General features: G+C 40.7%; 1 protein-coding gene and 1 non-coding gene across 7 annotated transcripts in view; one reads left to right on the top strand and one right to left on the bottom strand.

Annotated features, from left to right (window-relative positions):
- tln2b (talin 2b) overlaps positions 1 to 19,812 on the bottom strand; it is a 141,398-nt gene that overhangs the window by 103,298 nt on the left and 18,288 nt on the right. The window lies entirely within an intron of this gene.
- On the top strand, positions 15,650 to 15,722 carry trnat-ugu (transfer RNA threonine (anticodon UGU)). The gene has a single exon. It is a non-coding gene; the product is annotated as a tRNA-Thr (tRNA).

Here is a 19,812-nt window from a genome sequence, read left to right as displayed (position 1 = left end):
GAATATGTACGTATTTCCCTGAATGTGTGAAAAACACTTTCTTTACGGGGAAACATGGTGTGACATATATCCAGAGGTAAAAGGAACGGATTACTTTTTTTTTTTACTTTTTTTTTTTACTTGTCTGCACATGCTGTCAAAGGTCAACACCACAGGAAGTGCAATCATTATGAGACAGCAATGCATATTTTGTTATTGCAATAAAAGACATTGATTTATTTTATTGCTTAATTGTGACCATCACCAGCCCTTCCTAAGGAAGGGTAAGAAATCTTTTATTATAGGGAGGATATAAAAAGGGAGAGCAGTGTTACACCTAAGTGGAGGGGGAGGGGGAAGGGGAGGGGAAAGGGAGCAGGTAGGAGAGACTCAAGGTAGGAAATAGAAAAGGTGGGGAAGAATAGACTGTTTTGCAGTGAGGGTGAGATGTGAGGTTGTAGAATATATTGTGCTTATTATGTTGTGTAATCCAGCCAGTATGGTGACAAGTGTGAAGCTTAGCTATAATGGTGGTGGTTGTGGACAGGGGGAATGATTGAATGGTAGTACCTAAAGCAGGTATTTGGCATTAACGTGTCTAAGGTTAAGCCCAGTATGAGTTTTATCCCACATCCCAAGGCGTTCCAGTGCATCGTAGACCAGTATATGTGCAAAAAAAAAACACTACTGCAAACCCAGGAACTGCCCTGGGCCCGTAGATGCAGCCAGGCCAGCAGAAAGAGCGGAGGCCAGGGAGCCCCAGGCAACCCCCCCGCGGCCGAGCAACCCCCCAGATCCCAGGCCGAGAGGCAGCCACCGCCCCCCCCACACACATCCGTGGAAGCCCCAGGCAGCCGAGCACCCAGCGCATCCCCCCACCGACCCCAACGCCCCCCGCCAGCATCCAGCACCCCCTACCCACCCACACCCAAGCACCCAACCCCCCGAGGGAAGGGCCCAGAGAGCCCCCCGCCCGAGACCCCAGCAGAGGAGCCAAAGCCCCCGCCCAGCAGACGGCCAGAGCCGCGCGGAACGGGCAGCCGGCGGGCGCCCACCGGTGGGCCCAGAGCCAGCAGGGTCCCGACCCCAGGCCAGAAGGACCCGGAACAGAAGCAGCACCGAGAGCAGCGCCCCCAGGGATGACAACCACGCCCATAGTCGCCGAGGGCACCAAGGGGATGCTGCAAGCCGCCCCGCCGGCCCCCAGGCGCACAGACCAGGCACCCCAGAGCGCGCCAGATCGCCTTTCCTTGATGCTGCCCGCGCGATGCGCCCCAGATATTTTTTATTTATATATTATTATAATTTATCAGTTATTTCAGCCTGAGAATTTATTGTTATTTTTAATTGATTTAATTGGTGTTATTTAAAAAAAAATGTATTGTAAAAATGCAATGAATTGTACATTTTGACAAACATTTTATATTATACAGATGCCTTTGTGGAAAATAAATCAAATTCTAATTGTACAAGATCTCATCTATTCCTTTTTAGGTTTATACATGAGATGTTTACTGTAAGGGAAACATGACAAGGTTTATTACCATAAATCCCTGTTATTTTGCTGTGTGAATATGAGTGGACGACACTCCTCCTTTTCTGCTCACTGGATTTCCATCTCTGAATTTTAAAGTGTTTTGATTACTAGAAACAAACTTCTCTAGATTGAAGCCGTCTCAGTACACATCTCGATGACTCAGCAGCCACCCACACACGGCCTGGAGAACCTCGCCATATCGTGCAATAAGGTCAACCAATGAGGGGCCTTTTAGACCCTGGCCTTTCCTTCAGCCACACAAAGGCACAGGGGATACCACCGATACACCCAGACATACCATGAAGGACTAGCAGGCTCACTATTTCATGCTTCACATGCGCCGGTTGCCATAGCGACTATGTTTTGGGTGATTCTCAGGTCAGGTGATTTTTTTTTCTGGCTCCAGATGAAAATAATAGGTCTTCTTGTTCTCTCGTATGAAAAACTAAGCATTAAAGTAGTGACCAAACCGAATGTTCTTTTGGATTTCTGTTGGAACTTTAATAAACCGCATAAGACTGAACGTCAAGGGCTAAGCTAATGACATACAATCACCCTTTAACACAGACATGGGCAACTGTTGGCCCTAACTCAGTCTAACTTAGTTCTAAAAAAACACACACAAAATACCTCCAAAAACACACAAAATTTACAAAATAACAGAAAAGTATAAATAAGGACAACAAAAATATATAAAAATGACCACAAAGTCATATGTATGATTCAACAAAAATACACAAAATGACAAAAACACACAAAATCAGAAAAAAATATATAAAACACCATAAACACACAAAACAACAAAAAAACACAAAACTAAAGGAAAAAACACGCAAACTGCAAATAAAACACATAAAATGACGGGGAGAGGAAACACATTATAACTGAAGGAAAAACTCAACAACAAAACAGATAACACAATATACAAAAATGACATTAATAATGCTCAGATTGGTTTTTTATTCTAAACTATCGTAGTACAGTGCCCATCGGAAGTATGTATTCATATAGTGGGAGGAGCTTAAGTAAAGTTGTCAATTATGGCCAAATGAGCATGTGTTTGAAGGTTGGATGTACAAAGAGGTGTACATACTCTGTAGTGTTATAAAGGGCTTTATTTGTAAAAATGGTAAATGGACTTGATTTATATCGCACTTTATCACCACACTGAAGCAGTCCCAAAGCACTTTACATATCAGCTCATTCACCCATTCACTCTCACATTCACACACCAGTGGGACAGGACTGCCATGCAAGGCGCTAGACGACCACTGGGAGCAACTTAGGGTTCAGTGTCTTGCCCAAGGACACTTCGACACATAGTCAGGTACTGGGATCGAACCCCCAACCTCTCGATCAGAAGACGACCCTCTACCACCTGAGCCACGGTCGCCCGTGGTTATTTGTGGGTACAAAGTAAAATAGTGTATGTGATTTTCCTGGTTTAATTCTATTGGACATGTGCATAATAAATGTGTTGGTTTTTTTTACTCATTTTTATATTTTTTTCGTTTGGTGTATTTTTCTGTAATGTATGTTTTTTGGAGTTATTATGTGTATTTTTGTATCTTTCAGTTGTCTGTGCATTTTTTGTATAATTATTGTTTTTTGTTGCCATGGTAGTGTGATTCCGGAGTCATTTTGTGTATTTTTTTGTATAAATATTTAGTTTTGTGTATTTTGAGTCATTTTCATATTTTTGTTGTTGTTTGGTGTACTTTTCTGTAATGTCTGTTTATTGGAGTAATTTTGTGTGTTTTTGGAGCCTTTTTGTATATTTTTGTTGTCGTTTTGTGTACTTTTTGTATAAATATAGTTTAGTTTTTTGTTTTATTTTACTCATTTAGTATATTTTTATTATATATACCTTATGTGTGGTGAGGGCGTCTTTTGAAATGTGTGTGTGTGTGTGTGTGTGTGTGTGTGTGTGTGTGTGTGTGTGTGTGTGTGTATGTATCAACCGTTCTGCAACACCAAATTACTCCAAAATGACGCATGCACACGCTCGGGCTATGTGGAAGCATTGACAAAGTTTCAGGTCGAACAGACACCGTGTCGGGGAGATATTCGCGCCACAAACACACACAAATACACACACACGCACGCAGACCTTTCTTGCATTATAGTATGGATGCTGACATTTATTATGACCCTCAGATGAGACAGAATCACGGCTTTGTGGCCTCTGCTGTGATCAACTCAGCTCTGTTTGTAAAGGAGACAGGGAGAAGTTTCATCTACTCACAGTTGATGCCTCATTGGCCAACAAACACAGTGCTCTCAGCATAAAGCTGGGCCTGCTGTTTACTGCATGTGTAAGCATGAAGCACAAATGGATGACAAACTCAGGAGAGAATGGGTGTATATCAGCAGAGCTTTATAAACACACAGTGGACATTATGACAGCATGGCTGCAGTTAAATACCCCGCGTGGGTTTCATACAAACAGAAGGAGCAGGAGCCGGTCATTAGGGGACGTCCTCTGCAGATACGTTTCAACATCTCACTGGGGCAGACCAGAAGGAACGAGCGTGGGCAAAGCACTCCCCAGTTCCCCACTCTTTAACCTGATTACTGTAATGAGCTTAGAGAGCGCTGGATGCAGAGGAACACAGTTGAAACTGGCTGGCAGCTGTATGCAAAGAGCATCATCAGGCTCAAACCCACACTAGCCAGTGGGCTCATTAGCCCAAAGCTGTTAGAGTAATGGAAGGAGTCAGGAAAGTGCAGTTTATTTAATGGTGAGATGGCTTTCTGAGGATACCATGGTCGTGATGCCATATTTAATTACATTTCAACACAAAACAAGCATTCCTGTTTTTGATCTGGATGCAAAAAATAAATCCAAACTCAGACCATAAAATAAATTCATTTATCTAATTGCAATAACTAAAAATGCATTGCTGTTTTAAAAAGATTGCACTTCTTGTAGTACTGACCTTTGACAGCCTGTGCAGACAAAGTAAAAAATTAAAAAAAAAAAATCTGTTAAGTAGACTTGGGTGGTAATACGGAAATACTGTATACTGTGTCATAAAGATGCAACAGTATCAGTTTAAATATCGTCATTGAAGAAACAAAAAAAAACATAGTTTTTAATTTAAAAATAAAAAATGCAATGCACTTATAAAGAAGATAATGATTAAATATTAAATGCAATTAATTTAATGCCTAAACATGATTCTATGTCCAGGAGCACTTATGTGTTCAGTGCTGAATGGGTTGTCGCCCGGTAACAGCGCCTCCCCAGAGAGAGAGAGAGAGAAAGAAGAGAAATACACGCAGCACATGTCTCTCAGTGTGTAACAGTCAGAACTGATGGAGTTTAACAGAGGAAAGTACAACTACTGCACTGTTTGGGGAATGGGGGGGGGGCACTTTCTGCGGTGATTGAGCTCTGATTACCATAATTCTTCGGTCTGTCTGTTTAGTACTAACATGAGCCTGACTAGTAAATGGTGTGATTTTCTTGGATGTGCTGTGTATAAGAGCCACAGACCTATGGTGAGATAGAATGGAAATGAGAAGAGCGTTCAGTCTGTGCTCAGCACAAATGATCGTGGTGACGTGACTAAAGCACATTTAAGACCTATCTGATCTGAATTTAACACAATTTAATACTTTTTGAGGCCTTCTATTTGTAAAAAGAATATTTAAGACTCTAAGTCAACAGTTTGGTGATGCTGTCTGAGCCTTAAGGTTTGACGTTATCAAAATATGGATACCGGTCAAACCTTTTAAGTACTCTTTTTTTGGTCAGTTATTTTCTTATTGGTTTTCTTTTCAAGTTGACAGTACGTAATGACGATATCAATGCATAACAATAACTGATGATGATGTCATCAGATGCCAGTGATGATTATGCTATTTTCATCAGGTAGACACCAAAGCTGAAGGTTCATTACTAATCCAGATGTTGTCCATTTGTACCCCTCCACACTTTAGTTGGCTCTCAATGAAGTAGTTGTAAATGTCCGGGTACTGTAGATCTGGAACTATGAACTAGATGTTAAAATCATGCCGGGTGCATTATATGGGTCTGTTATGTTTAACCTATCAAGTTGTGTGTGGTATCGTTTAATATTCAGTTAATTATAAAGGCTTGAAGCAGACGCTGGTGACATTAATATTAGCTGCTGCTTCTCTTCTCAACACGGCGATGTAAGCTAAACTAGTCACGTGACTTCCACAAATCTTTTCCTCCTCTGACAAACACTGGACGCTGCACTTCAACACCGTTCATAGCACACACACTTTGCATTGCACAGAGAAAGAGGATGTGGGAACAACTATACTTCCCAGACATGTTAGTCCTCAACTTCCCATAATGCATCATCATTTAAGGTGGCACTAAGCCCACAACGGTACGAACTAACCTCCGATGAATGATGAATGCATGAAAAAACTAAAATTGTGTTAAAGACACACTGTGTAACTTTTGACCATTGGGGGCGCTAGACCTGTAACTTTACATTCTCCAGGCATTCTCCAGGTCACATGACCTGGCCAAAGCATTGATACTGTCAAGCGCTGTATACTGGCATGAGGAATCATTCAAAATAACTCATATGGGTCAACTCATTAGGTGAAAAGGTCTGCGGTATGGCTTTAAGTTTACCTTTTTCCATGTTTACACATTTCTTTTTTGTTTCCGTTTCATCATCTTTCCCTTATCAGACGTCATTACAGGTTATTAAACTTCCTGAAATTGTACCAAAAATTCCTAATACTGTTATATTTTAGTTCTGCCCACATTCTTTCCTTCCTGCTTTTGTATTGCTTTAGGCTATTGAATATTGGATTTTAATGTTTGACTTTTTTTTAATTTTTTTTTTTTGTGACCATCACCAGCCCTCCCTAAGGAAGGGTAAGAAACACTTTATTAAAGGGAGAATATAAAAAGAGAGCGCAGTGTAACACCTAGGTGAGGGGGTGGGGAGGAGGTGGAGGGGGAAGAGAGCAGGGAGGAGCGATTCATGGAAGAGAAATGGAAGGGTGGGGAAGAGTTGATTACTGTAACCACCCCCACCCTCCACTGGCTTGCGGTGCACGCAAACCAGAGGCGGTACTTTAGGGACCGCCCAAGCAGGGGCCACCCCACGCCGCACCCACTGGTATGCAACAGCGCGGCGCGCACCACCCACCCCGGAAGACCCCCGCCAGGACTAAGCCAGGCTAAGCCAGCCGGCCAAGCCCGCCGGCCCCCAAGAGCACCCCCCCCCCGGGACCGGGAACCCCCGACCCAGCCCACAAACCGGCCACAATCAGGCAGGACCGCACAGCCCCAGATGGCACAAAGACAGCAGCCGAGGCCCCGCTGCCAACCGGACACAAGGCAATGCCACCCACCGGCGCGCGAGCGACCGGCGGCCACCACCGCAGGAAGGAGGCACCCTAACGGCACCCACTCAGTGCGGAACAGCAGTCCCCAACTAAGGGCACCCCCGGACCCACCCACTGATCCGCAGATAGTAGGACAGACCTACCAGGCAGCCGACGGCAACAGCAACCACCGGAACAGCTAGATTTGAATGTTTTACATTTTTTTAAATATTTGTCTGTTCTTCAATAGTATGTAATGTGGGCTACTCTGCACGGTTTCTCCATGTTTGTGATTGGTCAGATGCTGCAAAATCCCTCCTTTTTATGTGAGCGTGCAATGATTCTGATTGGAAACCCGTAGGATAAGTTAACATGTTGATAATCAGCTTCGTAGCACAGCTGATCTGGATTGCATTTGTTTAGTTAGGTGAAGCCCACTAAAGGAGAAATATTCCAGGTATATTTATCCAACTTTGAAGTCTATGGTCGAAGTGAATTCTGTATTTTGCATCCTTTTTCCGTAATCTCGTAAATCAGAGGCCCTATGAAGGCAGGGTGTTTACTCTGCTCTGTACTTTCAGTTTTACACTGTCAACATGTGATCTCCATCTTCATCCCCTCTTTATCTTTAAAGTCAATAACAGATAAGAACATTATTACAGGCGGCGTTAAGTGAGACCACAGGTCTAATTTAAAGCAGGTCTCTGATTTGTGACTGAGGAACATTAAATACTCACTTAGCTGAACGGTTTTGCACATAAAACACGCTCCATCATACAGATTGCCACAGAGTATATTAGTATTATGAACGATTTGACATCAACGGTCATTCTGGGACAGAGTTTTCATGTATTGCATTTCCATGCTCTCTGAGACTCACTAATTAGCTTCATGAATTCAGCCACCATCGCAAACAACTCATTAATGCTGACACAGGATTCTAATTAGTTAAGTGCGGGACATGGCGCCAGCTGATTACGGTCTTGAATACTTATGATTTCTGCTCTTGGAGTCACCATGGTGATAATGATTCATTATCTGCATCAAACACATCACAATCCAATCTTTGCGTCTCTTTATTTATTCAGACTGAGAGCAGGCCATGTTGTGTTTAGAGGCAGTGTGACGATCAATGAAACAAGCTCATGCCGTTTTTTCTTCTCAGTTGTAAGATGACGAGTCATTTTCCTATCGTGAGTATCCGATTAAATAGTTAAACATCAGTGTTTCCTTTCATCACGAAGGCCATGCTGCTGTTTCACACACCCCAAAATCCTGGAGTTCAGTGAAGTAGAAAATTAAAACTATAAATTAGTGTCATGGTGGATTAAATCAGCCCTTAATGTAATATGTCTTTATACGGAAACACATTTATCGCAGAGAATGTTGTCTGCAATGTCAAATGCAAAAAAAGGCTGACAATGAAGATAATAAAAGGCTGTCATTTGTACTGGTATTATTCACATGTAACATGAAACTACTGTTTAAAATTAATGTTTACAAGTTTAAATGTTTTACGCTATAGATTGTCAGTTTTCAAAGCTTAAACTTTAGGATTCACAATGACCAGTGGAAGGCCTATGATTTTTCATGATTGTGGAAAATACAGAATGATGATTTTTTTTTATGAATTATTTTTAGATATATATTTCAAATTAAATTACGCAGAAATTGCAATGTGACACTGAATATAGCTTCACATGCAAGTTTTGGGAAATTATCACATATTTGCACACGATGTGTGTTTGTAAACTGATGGTCAGAAAAATGAAAAAACAGTCAATTCTCGCACAAAATCTGACGTAATGCGAGCCAAGGTGATATGACGGACTTACCTCCTGAAATGGAAATAGCTTTATTACAGACTTAACTCTCACCCACATATTTTGGGACAATTTCACACATTTTCACAGTAAAGCAGCTGGTGTGGTGTGTAGCTTTAGCAAGTACAGCAAACGGCTGGATGTCAAATCTCACAAAATCTCTTGTGATCTCATTACGTGCTTGTTAATGTGAAATTAACGACAAGTTAACTCTATTAACTGTATCAAGCATGCCTGGAACAATTTCAGGAAGTTTAATAACCAGTAATGATATCTGAGGATGGAAAGACGATGACATAGAACAAAATGCAAACCGACGTGAACATACAAGGTAATGGGTAAACTCTGTAAGGCCACTATGAATTTTATTTTCTTCATACGAATTACAAAAACGGGATGTTTGTTGAAATCAAGTGAGATTACGTTGCAAGAACGTTAGCCACATTGGTAAGACTCTCAGCTACCAGTTTAACGGAAGAAAAAAAGACATGGAAATATGTGATATAGTTCCAAAAACATGTAAGTGAAGGTTTAGTCTGAGCCTTACACTATGTTCACATAGGTCTTAATGCACAATACAGATTTTTTTCAAAAAAATCAGATTTTTTTGGTGTGACCATTTATATTACATATTAAATGCGTCTTCAATCAGTTGGGAGTATGTGACCCTGAAGTGATGCACATACGTAAAAGAGGTCCTAAATTGTGTACAAATGCATGGTATTGTCCCAAAACATGCATGTGAGGTATTTCAGTGTCATATTGGGCCCTTATTTCAAATTAAAAAAAAAAAAAAGATTTTGATTGTTTTTTCTGTGTCTGTGCCTGTGTCTGTGTTTTCTCAAAGACTTTAACTCTGAAATAGAATGGGGGAGATTTTAAAATGTAAAATCGGAGGCTCTACCTGTGTTACAGTCAACATGTTTTAACCTGGTCACTGACTGAATCCTTGCCTCAAAGCCTCGGAGAGAACAACATCATTCATTAAATGTTGATTACTACATCTTGTTAGACTGCTTTGTCACCACCAAGAGGAGGAAAGACAAGCAGACTGATTGCAGGCGAGTCAAGAGCTCAAGGCAAGCGATGAATTGTGCTCTCCTCGGCTCTATATCTAACAGACAAGCCATTGGTTTTATCGTAGCCTCTGCAGAAGCCTGACAGGGGTAGAATTAAACGATTCACTGGTGCCAAAAACCAACCAACATCAAGCTTGGGTTAACAAGACAAAAAAACATGTTCCAGAGGTCAGTGAGAATGGAGAGGACACGCAGTGAACTGAGCCATGTCTGCAGCTCCCTCTTAAACTTCTGCACCTGATTGTAAGGCTGAGCACACAGCTGTGACACTGGATACAGATTCTTTAATCTCTCCTTTTATATGACGACCCGCGTGTCATCTCCATCTGGATTTCACTGGAGCGGGCGAAGAGGCAGGAAATGAAATCAATGCTGAGCCTCTGCTCTGCCTGTCACTTCATTAGCATGGACACTGCAGATGGAGCTGCAGATCACTTTTGATTAACGGGAACCATAGACAGAGACAGATAAGGAAGACTCTGGTACCTCTAACACACTTCTTTTACTATAATCATCATCATCATAATAATAATTTGATTATGTTCTTGATTCAAATTCAATAAAACTGTAGAAAAGTGCAGAAAATTTCTTTAATGGTACATCGCTTGCAATTGTCACTGTTGTGTAAATCACAAAAATATAGCCTTAGATTTTCCGTGATCTTCAAACATAAACAGAAAATGCAGAATTCCTGTTCTGAAAAAAAAAAGAGCAATGAGAAAACTTTTTGGTTTGTTTGATTTTTAATCCACTCCCAATATGACAGAAACATGGTCTCCTACACATGTCTGTGACTTGTCACCAGTGTTACGTTACTTTAAAAAAATAATTAGTTATAGTTACTCACTACTTGTTCCAAAATCTAACAGAGTTAGTAACTGAATTACTCTATAATAAAAGTAACTCATTGCCAAGGAAAGTAACTATTTGCGTTACTGTTAAAAAAGAAAAGTTGCTATATGTCAAATAATTCACATTTTTTAGATGCGGGTGTTGTGAGGTGCTTCATTAAATTTGAGTTGCTTACAACAGATGTGGACAAAGTCTTCACTCCTGGATATAATGAACACTTCACATGCACGTTCTTACCTTTGACCACAATTAATTTAAAGTAGTGTTTGTATCGTCACCTTAAAAATGTCAACTTTTCATCGGACGTTCACCATCTGCTTCATCCAATCTGCAGTGTGTGTGTGTGTGTGTGTGTGTGTGTGTGTGTGTGTGTGTGTGTGTGTGTGTGTGTGTGTGTGTGTGTATGTGTGTATGTGTGTGTGTGTGTGTGTGCTGGCACAGTGTAAAAACACTGGCTCTGATTGGCTACCATGAAACATGACGCCGCCTTAGCCAATCATAATCGCTCACCTTGTTTTTAACCCACCTCCTCACTACAGCTGAGTAAGAAGCCGGGAATGCTTTTGGATCACAGTTTATTCAATCAATACATGCAACGCACCGCATTTAACGTTCAGTAACGATAACGGCGTTGTAACGGTGTAAAAAGTAACTAGTTAGATTACCCTGTTACTGAAAAAACGCTGTTACACAACGCCGTTATTTTAAACGCCGTTATTCCAAACACTGCTTGTCACAGATACTAGGGCACACCTTTTAACCACAGGAACAGTGAATTGAACCTCCATTTGTCCTCCTCCCTTCTATCTCTCACAAGCTGAGAACAAAAAAGCCTACAGGAATTTACAACTTAACTGTGTGCCTTCCCCCTACTAGCCAAGAACCATGGCATAGAAAATGTGCTTTTGTTCTAATAATTAACAATGAAAACATTTTAAAGTGGACACAGATTTGTGATACAAATTTAAATGTATTTTTTATTATTTTTTTATTCATAAGAAACCAGGAAATTCTTAGAATATGGTTACATAGAGTAAAGTTACAGTTTAAGTGTTCCTAATGCAGCAACATATCATGTTTAGTGTTAAACTGACCAGAAAAATATGATCTCTGCTCTCATCTTGCTTTGAGGGTTATAATAGAACTGTGTTCTGAGTTAGATTCAAATTTCTTTTTCCAAATAACTTTTTTCATTCACTCATAGAACTCACCCACGAACAAACCACAACCCCACAAATCACCCCAAGCAATCTGATTGGCTGCCACAAAAACATCAACCAATGGGAATCGCTTAAACCCAGATACAGTATGTCGTCACCATTATAAGACCAGGCGCAAAATACAAATCTTTGGATTTGATAGGCGCAGGTCGCTGAGCCACCCGATCACAATATACTTTTATATTTTCTTTGTAACATCACAGTATTTTGTTTTATTAGACTTCAACTAAACTCTCGCCAGCCAGAACCAGTTGAAACCTGCTGTCTTGGAACAAGCTGTGAAACCAGCTAAAAAACCAGCCGTGAAACCCGCTGAGATACCAACGAAAGGCTGACCAAGTCCAGAACCGGACACTTCGGACGCACTCCATGGTCCAGAACTGAGCTTTGCGGCCTCAGACTCTCTTCACCAACCCATCTGCCAAAGAGACGGACTACAGACTCTTTCATCAGAAGTCGAGGTACTCTCTGGATCTCAAATTCCAATTGGGTCAAAAAGTACTTAGAGTCACATAGTCCTCATCTCCATTCTGATCTCATCATAGCTTAGTGAGCGTAGTGCTCTTTTAAGTTCATTATGTAAATAGGTTTATTGAATAATAAATGTTTATACTTTTACTATTTGTCTGTGGTTTATGCAATATAATATGGTTTGTCATTGGAAAGTAGCGAGCTTGACACAGTGGCAGCGCCAGGTTTGAATTTTATAGTACGTACATTACTTTATGTCTACCGTTGGGAGCGTAAGGTCGGGGGTTCTAATCCAACCTCAGTCATATTTTTAATGATGTCTTTTTTGAACTGGCAACTACATCACATTAAAATGAATATAAATAAGATCTTTGCTTAATTGATGATGGCTTTTTATAGCGCTAGTGCACTTAAGTAACCAAAGCAGGGCTCGAGACTGCAACCAAATTGGTCGACTATTTTTTCAGTGTGTGCGAGTGAAAATTTAATCTGGTCACACCTGCGCAACCTTATTTTGTGACAGAGCGGCTGAGCGCTTGATTACTTCCCTCTCTTTCTTTCTCTCTCTTTCTTTCTCGCTCTATCTCTCTCTCGTTCCGTGCTGCGGGTGAGGACACGGTGCACGCTCACGCAACTTGGCTGCATGTAATGCATCGGTGAATGTGCAGAGTATAAACACCAGTGTGCCCCTTTGGAGTGCGCGCGGTCCATGAAAAGGAGCCAGGCATAACGAGCCGTTCACTGAGTGCTCGCTCACATTGAGGGCAGCAGTAAAAAGGTAGAACGAACCGAGCGCAGCGATAGAACGTACACGCTCATCAGAATCAGCATGGAGGGACCAGAACTGATGGACTATGATACCAGGCCAGATGTTCAGCTGTGGTTCTCCCAGGGCAGGGGTCTGCAACCTGCGGCTCTGGAGCCTCATGTGGCCCTTTGACTCCTATGCAATGGCCTCCTATTGCTTTAAAAAAAAAACTATTGCAATAAAGAGTTATTTTTTTACAAAGGCTATTAATGATTAATGACAAATAAAATCAACGTATAACAATTTCTTAACTTGAAATTAATCACATTGTGCAATGACTCAGCACCTTCCTATTTCACCTCCTGCAACATCTACAGACCATCAACTTTCCTGCACCTGTGACTAACCTTAAGTTTTAAATCCCTGGTAAGATAATTAAACCAACAAAAACACTATTCTGGAAAAAAATTTAATTGTGTGGGAACAGATTCATTTAACCACCAATGTGCAAGTTAAATATGCATGATTTATGTGTGGCAAGAAATGAGAAATTAGCATTGATCACATGTGTTATCAAATTCAAGTTACTTTTTGTAGCCTTTCAAATACATTAACTAAAAAAAAAATCTTCTTTATATAACATTGTGTTCATGTAAACTGAGATGCGTAAGCATTTGAAGATGCAAGATACTGTTTTATTTCTTGATGTTAATTTATTTTATTTTAAACTATTTTTAAGTTTCCATTTACATGATCAATATAAATCACATCAAATTAAATCAAACAATATTCTATATAATTTTAACTGTATATAATTTAATTCACTGTATTGTCTTCATTGAGAAGGTATTTTTTTTGGCTCCAGGAGGACTTTAATCCAGGTGAGATGAGGTTAAATGGTTCCTTGTAGAGTAAAGGTTGCAGAACCCTGACCAGGGGAAGAGGGTTAGGAGACCCCACTATAAGAGCTGGACCCTCTGAATTTAATTCCATGGGGTGAAGCAATGTAGATGCTAAGTTGGTTATGCTACTGTTAAGTTAAGTCAAGTACAGGCTTTCTGCAAACTAAAAAATCAGAATACATGTAACCTGTTGTTATGCGTTGCTCTAATTTTTTTTTGTTACATGTTCTTTTAAAATTATATAAAATAAATGACCTGTTATTTCAGCCACTGCTTGTTGCAGAAAAACTTAACATTGACAATAAAACCTGAAAACATTTAGCAAATATATCTCGAGTCATTGTCAATCTTTACTTACAAAACTACAGTAGGCCAGTTAATGCAACAATTGCCCGTGTACCCATTTTAAGTCTATGGGAAATGTAGATTAGACGTACAGATGCAGGGTACGAGTTTGTTTACGCATTCAATAGACTGGTGCACATTAATTTAGAAGCGATCCACCACGCACGCATACACGCACACACTCAGCCAATCAGAACGGGCAGGTAGGCGGACTGCTGTACTCAGTTAGGTTGCACGGATATGTCCAATTTTCAACTGATAAGTTTCCTTCAATACATGAATTCTCCTCGTCACTGCCCCACGTCTACATATCAGTCCATTTACATCTTTTTATGGTCACTTTTTACTGGAACCAGACCGATCGTCCGCTCTTCTGACCATGAACTATCTCCGCTTTGTCTGTCCTAGGAAGCATCTCCATCAGCCTCAGAGTCCAGTCATATCAACAGCCGCCAACAACTCTTCCATGTGTGCGTTCAGCATCTACAGTACATCCAAGGTGAACATTTATAATGCCGTGTCTGCAGAGAAATGTACATTTTTTGCTGTTCACTTTCGGCACAGCCGCGGCCATTGCCCGCCAATAACTTCTGGGTCCCGTCATAACTTCTGGGTCACATCACAACTTCTGGTTCCTGTCCATCACGTCTAAACAGCAAACGGTAAAACAAACTTTAAAATAAATGTTTTGAAATCATCAAATAAGTCCAAAATGACGCATACACAGACTCGGGCTACGTGCAAGCTGTTAATGAAGTTTCAGTGCCCGTTGGAATTATGCATTCATGTGGAAGCTTAAGTAGAGTTGTCAATTATGACCAAATGAGTATGTTTGAAGGTTGGATGTACAAAAAGGTGAACATACTCTTTACTCTGTAGTATTTTAAAGGGGTTTATGTGTGGGTGCAAAGTGAAATAGTGTGTGCGATAAATTGATAGTTTGCACCAATGCTGCGATTTAGGTAGAATCTGATAATAGACATAAATTCATAAAAATAAAACAATTTGCACCTTCAGCACCAGGCTGATCTAACCACACGGTGCTCCACAGAACGCCACAGGAAATCATTCCTGCCTGTGGTGATCAAACTGTATAATGCATCACTGTAACCTCACAGCTTGATTGTTGTAAATATATGTATCATATTTGTATATTTATATTATTATTGTTGTTGTAAATACACATATACAATATTTTCTTTCTTCTGTGATATTTTCTTGAGCGGCTGTAACATGTGTGTGTGTACGTGTGTGTGAGATAGAGAACTAGGTCACGCCCATCACTGAGATGAGGTAATACCTGTTGGAGCAGACCAGTCATGTGACATAATCACACAGATATGTACACTTTATAACACATTGCAAACACAGGGCCTCATAGCTCAGAGGTTAGAGCACTGGTCTTGTAAACCAGGGGTCGCGAGTTCAATTCTCGCTGAGGCCTACAGTAACTTTTACGACAAACAAAAACACATCAAAACCTTTCATGGGAATGCTGTCACTCATCTATCGTCTACATCAATGGACCAGTTGTTCAAAGGCAATCTTATCAGATTTTGGTTATTGGATTGGATCAAATCTTGAAAATGGGTGAAACCAATCTTAGTTTTAGTCTGGATCAAATCTTCAGTTTGTGTTGTTCAAAATGTTTCATTAGGATTTGGATCAACCCGATCCAAAAAAGCAGGATGATCCCAACAGAGGGTAGGATTTCAAGGTGGATTTCAGAAAGAAAACGTAGTCAAACTTGAAAATGGTCAAATAATACATGTATATCATTCAGTGTATACACTTTTATTTAAATTGTGCACACAGGTGTGGTTGCTGCCAGAAAAGAAGTCAGTAGCCATGGTAGGAGTGGGTAGACACTGTCTCTACTAATATTAGGCCATCTGCTCAGTTGTTTGGAGCTCTCTGTATAACGCACTCCCTCTCAGGTAGAGTTTACATTCTTGGTCCGAGTTCGGGCTCGGGCCTCATTTGGAAATTTTTTTTTTTTTTAAATCTCTATTACATTAACGTTATTTTTTTATAAACACAAAAACGCTTCTTTATTGTTGTGGTATTATTTCTAAAGTGATTTCTGCTAGTAGTGGGACGGGACATTGGCGGTGTTTTGTTGCATTTTGTTGTTCAGCGTTCACATTCACTGAATATTATTTGCTGATTTTGCTCTTTCCTCAATTGCTGCTGGAGCACAGGGAACATATACAGTATGATTGCATGCTTCAGTCAGGTCTGTGCTCCACGCACGGGCCGCCCGGTCTAGTCTACAATGCTGTAACAGACTGGGTTCTATGCTCTGGTTATGTTCCACTTGTGTGTATTCAGTGGTTAACTGATGCTGAGATTTCCCATGGCCGAGAAGGCATCATGGTTACGTGCAGCCTCCTCTGCCAATGTGTGTCTTTGTTTACATGTGTTCAGTGTTGATTGGCTGGGAGGCTGGGGAAAGGGCGGGCGTCCCACAGTAGTTTGACTGTATGATGGTGTAAGACTGTTCTTTGTGTGTTTGATTGTTTATTTTTGGCTGTAAAACTGTGATAACGGCTCGAGTCACGTCATTACTATACTTTTTGGGCTGCGCACCCCCCTCTCTCCCCCCTCACTGTGCGAGGCACCGGGCTATTAATCTACCGGTTGCAATACGTTAAATAAAATATTAATTTACGTCAAGTTTGCTTCGGGCTCGGGCCTACAATTTAAGTTAATGGGTCGGGCTTTATGCCCGTGGGCTCGGGTTGTTTCGGGCTGGATTTTTTGGGCCCGATCTAAACTCTACTCTCAGGACACGTGCATCATGAACAGACTTGCTAATGTGACTCGCTACTCCTCCGTCGCTCACACACACGCACGCGCTTCAGCTGCGCACATGCACGTTAGGGGTTGAACAGACTAGTCGACGACTCTGTCTACGTGACGTCGACTAGTCGCAGTACCTGACTTTTGCCCAAGATCCTAGTTCCCCTGCTAGGCAAGGCAGCACAACATCAAGCGTTTCTCGCTTCTTCCTGGTTCATGCTCAAACTGCAGCTGGTAGGCAGATACTACGGCTAATACACATGCGAACGTTGGCTGTAGATCTGGAAAACATTAGCAGCGCAGGACCGAGGCTCTGCTAACGAGGGAAGACTGCTGTTGTGCCAAAATCTGTGACCCGAAAAAATCTGTGACCGGAGGTGGGGACAGTTCCAACCCCTGCAGCTTCTCGGCGGACATTTACTTCCCCTTAAACAAGTTTGTAATCCTTCTCCAGTCTGCAGTCCCCTACAGATGCTCTCTTACTCAGAGAACCAGGGTTATGTAAAGAACCTATAGATATGCTATGATAGTTAATTGAGGGCGTACTCTGTGTCATATATCTTTTCTTTTTCACCAAGTGGATGAGAGGCAATTAAATTCATTTCATTCCCACCTCTGAAAAATACCAAAAAATAAATTACAAGAGTCCCAATTTTTGGAACAATATATGGACTAGCTATGCCGCCAACAATATCTAATTATTGAGAGCCAATGAAATGGAACTGAAACAGAATTAGGGACCTAGGGGTGTAATAAACTCCAAAAGCCTTTGACCTCCACAGATGGAAAAAAATAAGTCAACACATTCCAACTGAGTAAATCTACACAAACCACTAAAACAAGACTTAAGCAAATAAAAATCGACTCGAGACCACCCAAACTGAAGACAGAAAGACAACTGAAAACAATGGATAATGACGATAAAACCTGAATACAGCAGATTTTAATTGGCATCAGAAAATCTCCAGATCTTTTGTAGCATCAAACAATCCTGGCCTTTTAAAATTTGCTAAATCACAGGGTGGGGAAAAACTGATAATCTAATATGTTTTCAAATAATTGTACGTGTACTTTAAAGCAACATGTTCTGAACCAGAGGAAAGTAAAAATGACAGAGAAAACAAACAATATACAAATTCAATGAAACTGCACAAAATCTGTAGGGCTCACAGTTTTCACATGCATGTATCACATGATCGCAATCATTTTTGTTGAAAAAAAATCCTTCAGTCCTTAAATAATTTCACAAAATCTCCCAAAAATTAAATAGAAGTTGGTCACAAAACACAAGAAAATTTAAGTGAAGTTCCTGCAGGGACTAATATTTGTCATTTATTGGTTGTATATTGTTGGTGCCTTACATACTTACATGGAAGGACACAATAATGTTGAAATTTCTTGTTTTCCTGCCTAAAATCTGCAGCCCAGTTGAGATCCAACTGCTCCGTATTTGGCCGTTGAACTAAACTGGGTTTGAAACCCCTGACATGAATAGAGCCTCCAATTTTCCATTTCAAAATTTACCCAATTCCGTTTCAAAGTTTATCCATTTAGTTTATACAGTGTCAGTTTACACCAGACAATATGTCGATCGCAGAGGCATTTTGTGTCGATCGCACACATGGGCCACAAGACCTCATAAATGAATGAGAATGGCACAGTCACATATCTCGTGTGAATCGACATTTCCGTCTCTCTGACCACTCGTTTACCAAGACAAATTGTGTGTAAATGTGAGATATTTTCCTAAAACATGCATATGAGTGTCCGATTGTAATTTCCACTTCATTTAGTTTCAAAACTTGATTTTTTTTTTTCACTATCACAGAAAACCAAGGGCCCAACATTGGCTTTTGTAGATCCTAAAGTTCAAGCTTTAAAACAAATTATTTCACAACAACATTTTATAATACATTTAAATGTGTTAATGCTTTTCTTTGTTCATCTAAAATATAATCATTGTATTGAATAGTGTAAAAAAAAATGTCATCATAATAATGCCAATATTGCCATTTCCACTTTAGGAAGTAAATTCAATATTTTTCTTCCATTTCAGTTCAGAACACGTTTGCTGTTGTACATCTGTGCAGCAGCTGGAAGAGTTGCTTTTTGTTGGAATGTAAACTACACGTTCTGCTATACAACAGATGACAGAGGTCATACAGCTGCTGGGTCATAGGAGAAGACAAGACACTCCTTTTTTCATTCATCTTTGAAGGATAAAACGATCTGTGGCGCTCTCCCACGGGACGGAGAACCGAATTAGTAATGAGTAACTGAATTAGCCGCAGAGCTCTGCAGTGAAGGGGCAGATGGATCTATCTCTGTGACAGATCAGAAAGTGCAGAAACAAACTGGAGACAGAACATGCTGTTTGTCTGCTTCAGACAGTTCCACCTGCTTAAAGACTGCTGGGAATAAATAAAAAGAGGGATGCAGCATGCAGCTCATGCTCAAACAGCTGATCACAGAGCAACAACCACTGTGTCCTGACTGGAGGACCCTCTCTCTTCCAGTGAAGACCAACCTCTTACAGCTCAGGCTCATCCACTCCCAGAGGAGAATTCATAAAGCTTCATGGGTACTTTCTCAATGCAATTCCAGTAATTTATGACAGCCTCTTCACAGGCACAAAGAAATCTAATCAGACTGTAAATACAGTGCATGTTTCCCAGTATGAGCACTTCACACACACCATAGATCAGGAACAAATGCCACGGGTCCTGACAGTC

Source organism: Gouania willdenowi, chromosome 6 (assembly GCF_900634775.1).
Source record: "Gouania willdenowi chromosome 6, fGouWil2.1, whole genome shotgun sequence".
NCBI lineage: Eukaryota > Metazoa > Chordata > Actinopteri > Blenniiformes > Gobiesocidae > Gouania > Gouania willdenowi.
The sequence above is the reverse complement of the archived record's forward strand: the minus strand, read 5'-3'. Positions and strand labels throughout refer to the sequence as shown.